The following is an 8,918-nucleotide window of genomic DNA, read 5'->3' on the forward strand; positions in this document are numbered from 1 at the left end:
CTGGATTGGCCTAAGCACGAGAAAGTCAAATGCGCATTGTTCTGCCTTACCGGAGATGCCAGGATGTGGTGGGACAGAATGAAAGAAAAAAGACAAATAAACCGGATGACATGGACAGACATCGAGACAGAATTTTTCGAAGAATTTTTCCATATGCGAGTCACAAATAAACACTATGATGAGTTCACCGAGTTCCGGCAAGGTGATCTATCCGTTAATGAAGCTGTTAAGAAATTCAACCGCCTAGCGCGTCTGTGCCCAGAGTTGGTCAGCACGGAGAGAGAAAGGGTTAGACTTATGCTGAAGATGCTCAGACCTGAGATAGCCCTGAACGTGGCCGGCGGAGTTAATAGACCACAGACCGCCAAAGAATTAATCAACAGTGCTCTGATCACGGAACACTATCAAAAGGCGATGAATGAGGGCAAGAATCATACTCAGTCGGGAGGAAAGAAATCTCAAAGTACCCGAACCAGCTGGAAAGGAAATCACAGTGGCAAGAGGAAGCAATGGAACGATTCCAAGAGTGGTCCAGCAAGCAAGCAGCTCACGTTTCCTCAGTGTACCACCTGCGGGAAGAAACACCCGGGAATATGCCGTATAGGTACAAATAGATGCTACAGCTGTGGAATGGAAGGACATATGGCCAGAAACTGTCCTACACAGATCCAGACACCTACCCCTCCGCAGGTTCAGAATAGAGGTGCTCCCCCACAGCTACACCTGATGCAAGCTGCGATAGAAGGCCCGTAGATAAGCCAAGGGAGACTGGAAGCTCCGCCAGTAGCGACGAATGCCAGAATTTTCCCCATCACCAAGGAGGATGCGGCCAATGCTTCTACGGTCGTCACAGGTCAGCTACCAAATTTTAGTCAATATACTAAAGTCTTATCTGATACTGAAGGGGAATCATTATATAATACCGAAGGCAAATCAATAGTCAAATTTATGGGGAAGCCGAGAAACATTACGTGTCACTGGGTCGAAAATATGTTCGGGCAACTCTCTACCCTGACCTTAGCACCGACATTATTCGACAATATATTGGAAAAGAAAACTAGTGACCAAAGCCTCCAAAGGATTAAGCAAGAAACCTTAGAGGGAAAGGATGGCGGATTCTGTATCGCCGATAGTGGAATATTATATCTCAGGAATCGATTATGTATTCCAGGGGATCCAGAGTTGCGAAAGAAGATACTGGAAGAGGCCCATGCAACACCCTATGTGATGCATCCGGGTTCCACTAAGTTGTACCAAGATCTGAAAAAGAAGTTCTAGTGGTCCGGTATGAAACGAGACGTGGCTCAGTATGTCAGTACATGTTTGACCTGCCAACAAGTTAAAACAGAACACCAGAGACCTAGAGGATACTGCAGCCAATCCGAATTCCAGAATAGAAATGGGAGGATATCGCTATGGATTTCATCTCGGGATTACCCAAGACGACAAACGGTTACCACGCTATATGGGTAATCGTGGTCCGATTGACGAAATCTAGCCACTTTCTGGCAATTAGGATGACCTACTCTGTTGAGCAATTAGCTCAATTATATGTCAAAGAAATTGTCAGATTACATGGGATTCCTAAGACCATTATTTCTGACAGAGATGGTCGTTTTATTTCCCATTTTTGGGAATGTGTTCAAAAAGCCCTTGGCACCAAGCTATTGTTCAGTACTGCCTTTCACCCTCAGACCGACGGACAAACAGAAAGGGTAAATCAAGTACTAGAAGACATGTTACGGGCTTGCACCTTAGATTTCAAAGGGAGTTGGTGTTGATATTTAAGTTTAGCGGAATTCACCTACAACAATAGTTACCAGACTACAATTGGAATAGCACCCTACGAGGCTCTGTACGTAAGGAAATGTAGGTCCCCTATATGTTGGTACGAAGGTGGTGAAAAGAAGGAGAGGGAGTTCAAACAGAATTCATTGACAACACCACCCGTGCTATACAAAACATCCGCCAAAGAATAGAAACAGCTCAGAGCCGACAAAAGAGTTATGCAAATAAAAGACGAAGGCCCTTAGAATTCAGTGTTGGAGATGCAGTGTTCCTTAAGGTAGCTCCTATGAAAGGAGTGATGAGGTTCGGAAAGAAGGGAAAACTAAGCCCGAGTTATGTAGGCCCATATCAAGTTCTGAAAAGATTTGGCAAGGTGACCTATGAAATAGCGCTACCTCAGGAGAAGTCAGCTATCCACAATGTGTTCCATGTTTCGATGCTAAAGAAATGTATTCCGAGCACGGACCAAGTGATCGAACCAAAAACCGTACAAGTGCAAGAGGATCTAAGTTACATAAGTCGACTGGTTCAGATATTGGATCGAAGTATCAAAAGACTAAGGAACAAAGAGGTACCATTAGTAAAGGTCCTGTGGCAAAATCAACGGTTCAAAGAAGCCACATGGGAGCGAGAAGACGATATGAGACAAAAGTACCCGGAGCTATTTTAAGTTCGAGGACGAACTTTTATGAGGTATGGGGGACTGTAACACCCATAGGGTACTTAGCAAGATTTTAGATATTTTTTTTCTCATGAATAAAAATAGGCTTTATATGTAAAATTTCAAAAACAATAAAAATAAGAGAACCAAAAAGAGATGACCAATGTTTGAACCTTGGATCTCTTACTAGATGCATGTATGTGTTAACCAATAGACCAAGAGAAGATATTGTTAGAAAGAGAAGTGACAACATAGTTAAGAGTAAGAAAAGAGTTTCTTTCATTTAGAAGGAGAAGTTAGAGTTGCCTTCTTCCTCTCAAAAGAAAAGAGGATTCTTACCTCCTCTTTTCATTAAAGGAGAAGTAAAGGAAAAGAGAAGGAAAAACCCATTTTTCCTTCTTCTTCTCATATGGAATAAAAGGAGAAATGAAGGAAAATATTCATTTTTCTCTCTTCCTCCTCCCTCTTTCTCTTCAACGTGACCAAGCTTTCTCCCCACCTCCATTGCCGAAACCCAAACAAAGGAGGACACATCTTTAGGAAGGCTCCACAATCAAGATTACTTACCTAAGGAAATCAAACACAAGGATGTAAGTATCCCCTCACCTGTGGTACAAGTCGTTTACGAAATTTCCGTAAGGTTAGAATGCTTTAAAATAAAAATAAAAGAAAAGAAAACCATGCTCATGGATCTCCTTATGTTATGATATGAACTTAGTTAAAGATTTATGTTGGAGGTTGTTTAAAGCTTGATCTTCTTCTTTATATGTTTCGGCCATGAATATTCTAGGGCTTTAAGAAGCGAAAAATCTAACCTAACATGCTTATAGACTCCCTTATGATATGATAAGAAATTGGTTAGGTATTCATGTTTGTATGTTGCTTGGAATTTAATTTCCTTTTCTTGAAGTTTCGGCCATGATGGATCTAGGGTTTCAAGAAGCTCAAAACCTAATTTAACATGCTTATAGACTCCTTTATGATAAGATATGAACTTGACTAAGTATTCATGTTTGTATGTTGCTTGGAATTTAATTTCCTTTCCTTGAAGTTTCGGCCATGATCGATCTAGGGTTTCAAGAAGTTCAAAACCTAATTTAACATGCATATACACTCCTTTATGATAAGATATGAACTTGACTAAGAATTCATGTTTGTCTGTTGCTTGGAATTTAATTTCCTTTCCTTGAAGTTTCGGCCATGATGGATCTAGGGTTTCAAGAAGCTCAAAACCTAATTTAACATGCTTATAGACTCCTTCATGATAAGATATGAACTTGATTAAGTATTCATGTTTGTATGTTGCTTGAAAATTTTATTTCCTTTATTGTTAAGGTTCGGCCATGATGGATCTATGGTTTCAAGAAGATCAAAACCTAATTTAACTTGCTTATAGATTCCTTTATGATATGATAAGAACTTGGCTAGTTTATTCATGTTTGTATGTTGCTTGGAATTTAATTTCCTTTCTTTGAAGTTTCGCCCATGATAGGGTATAGGGTTTCAAGAAGCTTAAAACCTAACCTAACATGCTTATAGACTCCCTTATGATATGATAAGAAACTTGGCTAGGTATTCATGTTGGGATGTTCATGGAATTCACTTTCCTTTCCTTGAAGTTTCAGCCATGACAGATTTTAGGGTTTCAAGAGGCTTAAAACCTAATGTAACATGCTCATAGACTTCTTTATGATACGATATGCACTTGGTTAGGTATTCATGTTTGTATGTTGCTTAGAAGTTATTTCTTTTCTTGAAGTTTCAGCCATAATAGATTTTAGGGTTTCAAGAAGTTTAAATTTAAAGCCTAGCATGCACATGAATCTTCTCATGATATGATATGAATGCAATTCAATATTCATGCTTGTATGTTGTTAGAGCTTACTTTACCCTTTCATGAACTTTCGGCCATGACTATATTCTAGGGTTGAAGGAAGTTTAAATTTAAACTTAGAAAGCTCATGGATCCCCTTATGATATGATATGAAGTTAGTTTGGTATTCTTATGCTTGTATAGAACTTAGTTCATGTTCTTAAAAGGTTCGGCCACAACTAAGTTAAAAGGGCTAGGAAGCTTAGAACCTAAACTTCTTATGTTCATGATATGTTGTAGTTTATGATCTGAAATTTATCTAAGGTTCACAAGCTTATATGATGTTGTAATCTAGAACCAAGCATGGTGACTTTCGGCCACTATATGGAATTAGGGTTGGAGACCCAATTATGATTTTGCTAGTTGTCTCACATACTAGGATATGAATTAGGAGATGCTAGTAAATGTTTTTCCATGTATGATTATGTTTTCTATGATGCATTATATGCTCATTTAAGTATGCTTATGAACTATGTATGAGGATGACTTTTATGATGTGTTTTATGCTTAAGTATGCATGCTTTATGATAAGACAAGTAACATGCCTATTTATGTATGCTTATGAACCATGCATGAAATGATTCTTATGATGGCTATGTACCCAAGTATGTATGATTTAAAATATGTTGCATGCTCATTTATGTAAGCTTATGAACCAGGCATGAAAAATGATTTTTTATGATGGCTATGTGCCCAAGTATGCATGCCTTATGATATGATAAGAAAATGGCTAAGAGTTGCTTCCCTTAAGTTGGAATTAAGAGCACTCTTCATGTTAAGATAAGAGCATGACATTTATGTTGATATGATATAACAGTTATTATGGTATGATATGCATGACATATATTTTACTTTGTGTGGTTTGTACCAAGGGTGGGCTCCATAAGCGCCCCTAGGCCGACGGACTATGAACGGGTCGAGTAAAAAGGGATGGGCTCCTTAGTACGCCCCTAGACCGACGGACTATGAACGGGTCTAGATCCCTAGTAGGTTCGGGGCTAGCTACCCTATCCTAGGGATTGCGCGCATTTATGTATGTATGTGGTACAAGCCGGGCCCTCATGATGATGATATTATATTTAAGTATCAAAAGATATGTTTAAAGACATCTTGCACTTGACATGGCATATGTTTTAAAAAGACATTCTGCATAATGCACCCATTCATGATATGATATGTTTTTTTTTATGAATTATATGACATGATGTTATGCCATACTCTTATGACTTATAGGACATGATGTTATGAGATGTTTTGTTTATGATTCATATGTCCTGATGATATGTTATGCTGCTATGATTCACATCACATGATTCATTTATTTATGATATGTTAGAGTATGATGTTTCTTAATAATATGATAAGATAGGAGGCTATGTTCACATGATATAATGTTAGATGATTATGTCTCCATTGATTATATGCTTATATGACTATGCTATGAGATACGGTTTTTGTGAGTAGGAAAAGGATCTTACTGAGCCTGTGTGCTCATTGTAACGCCCGCCCTCCCTGCTACTCAAAGGGACGGGCCTACTTACTTACTTAACCATTCCAGGATACATACATATTCAAAAATTCTTTCTTATAACTTAAAGCAGCGGAAATGTCATAGAGTTATACTGGAATGTAACATAAATACAATGGTTCATGTCAACCATAACAAAGCATTATAGCAGGTCTTATTCGTTCCAGCCGAGCCACTGCCACACACACCTCTTTGCCTCTCCTGCAGCTCCCCTAGGTCATCCATCCCTTGCCTTTATCTGTGGTACAAGGAGGTAAGTTATGAGCACACGGGCTCAGTAAAATTCTTTCCTACTCACAAAAATCCGTTTCTCAAGCATAATCATACAAGCATATCATCAATGAACAAATAACATAATCATCACTATGTGAGCATGGTTTCTTATCATAACATATTATTATGAATCATGTTTCTAACATATCATAAACAAGTAATCATATGAGGTAAACCATGAGAAGCATAACATATCATGAACATGGAAAGAAACATATAATATAAGAATGAGTGCATTATGCAAAATGCCTTTTTAAAACATATGCCATGTTTGAGTGCAAAATGTCTTTATACATATCTTTTAATACTTGAACATAATATCATCATCATGAGGGTCCGGCTTGTACCACATACATACATAAATGCGCACAATCTCTAGGACAGGGTAGCTAGCCCCGAACCTACTAGGGATCTAGACCCGTTCATAGTCCGTCGGTCTAGGGGCGTACTAAGGAGCCCATCCCTTTTTACTAGACCCGTTCATAGTCCGTCGGTCTAGGGGCGTACTAAGGAGCCCATCCCTTTTTACTAGACCCGTTCATAGTCCGTCGGTCTAGGGGCGCTTATGGAGCCCACCCTTGGTACAAGCCATACAAAGTAAAGTACATGTCATGCATATCATATCATCATAATTGCCATATCATATCATCATAAGGTCATGCTCTTGTCTTAATATGAAGAGTGCTCTTAATCCCAACTTAAAAGAAGCAACTCTTTGTCATTTTCTTATCATATCATAAGGCATGCATTCTTGGCACATGGCCATCATATAAAACCATTATCATGCTTGGTTCATAAGCTTACATAGATGAGCATGCAACATGTTGAAATCATACATGCTTGAGTACATAATCATCATAACGATCATATCATGCATAATTCATAACATTCATAATCAACATGTTACTGATCTTATCATAAAGTATGCACACTTAACATAAAACATATCATAAACAAATTCATGGCTTGCTAAGTTTAAGTTAAAAACTTTCTTGAATTCTAAGTTATAGTCATGGCCGAAAGTTTATAACAAAAGAATACTCCAAAGCCACATACAACATGAATACTTAGCAAATCTTATAACATATCAGAAGGAGTCTATGAACATACTAAATTAGGTTTTGAGTTTCATGAACCCTAACATCTTATCATAGCCGAAACATCTTAACAAGAAGTAAACTTCTAAACAACACATGAACATAAATACTTAGCCAAATTGTTAACATATCATAAGGAATTCTATAAGCATGCTAGATTAGGTTTTGAGCTTTGTGACCTAAATTATTATCATGGCCGAAACTTCATAAGCCAAAGATGTACACTTCTAAACCACATGTAGCATGAACACCTAGCTAATTCCATCATATATCATAAAGAAGTCCATAAGTACACTAAATTAGGTTTTGGAGCTTCATGAACCCTAAGAATTCATCATGGTCGAAACTCCATCATGTAGAAAATGAACTCCTAAGCTACATATATGTCCAAGTTTCTATCCCATTTTATAACATATAATCAAGAAACCTATGAGCATACTAACTTAGGTTTTTGGGCTTCATGAACCCTAAAATTATCATAGCCAAAACATCATGCACAAGAAGTGGACTTCTAATAAATCTCTTAACATGAATACTTAGTCAATTTGATAACATATCACAAGGAAACTTATAAACATGCTAAATTAGGTTTAGAGCTTTATGAAACCCTAAATCATTATCTTGGCCGAAACTTTACAACTAGGAAATAAACTTATGAACAACATGTAGACATAAATCTTTTTAGTTAATTTCATAACATATCACATGGAGGTCTATGATCATACTAAATTAGGTTTTGAGTTTCATAACCCCTAATGTTTCCATCATGGCTGAAACATCCTCAAGCAAAAAAACATAGTTTCTAAACAACATATGAACATGAATCTCTAACAAATTTCATAACATATCATAAATAAATCTATGAGCAAGTTAGATTAGGTTTTAAGCCTCATGAACCCTATATTTCTATCATGGCCGAACCTTTCTTGAAGCAAGAATAAAATCTCTAGATAACATATGAACATGAATCTCTAGCAACTTTCATAACACATCATAAATGAAATCTAAGAGCAAATTAGATTAGGTTTTAAGCCTCAAGAACCCTATATTTCTATCATGGTCGAACCTTTCTTCAAGCAAGAATAAAATCTCTAGACAACATATGAACATGAATCTCTAGCAACTTTCTTAGTACATCATAAATAAATCTAGGAGCAAGTTAGATTAGGTTTTAAGCCTCATGAACCCTATATTTCTATCATGGTTGAACCCTTCTTCAAGCAAGAATAAAATCTCTAGTTAACATATGAACATGAATCTCTAGCAACTTTCTTAATACATCATAAATAAATCTAGGAGCAAGTTAGATTAGGTTTTAAGCCTCATGAACCCTATATTTTTTATCATGGCCGAAACTTATAAAAAGGAGAAAAAGTTAATAAACAGCTTAACATGGACCTGAAGTTAGCAGGGGATAAAAGGAAACTCCAATTAAATGAGCTTGATGAGTTGAGGATGGATGCCTACGAACATGCCAAAGCCAACAAAGAGAGAACAAAGAGATGGCATGATCAACATATCATGCGGAGAGAACTCAAGGAAGGGGACTCAGTGTTGTTGTTTAATTCATGATTGAAGCTTTTTCCTGGAAAGTTAAAATCAAGATGGACAGGGCCATTCCAAGTCAAAAAGGTTTACCCGTTTGGAGTTGTTAACATTTGGAGCGAGGAGCGTGGAGAATTTAAAGTAAACGGGAAG

Source organism: Zingiber officinale, chromosome 9A (genome assembly GCF_018446385.1).
Source record: "Zingiber officinale cultivar Zhangliang chromosome 9A, Zo_v1.1, whole genome shotgun sequence".
Classification (NCBI taxonomy): Eukaryota; Viridiplantae; Streptophyta; class Magnoliopsida; order Zingiberales; family Zingiberaceae; genus Zingiber; species Zingiber officinale.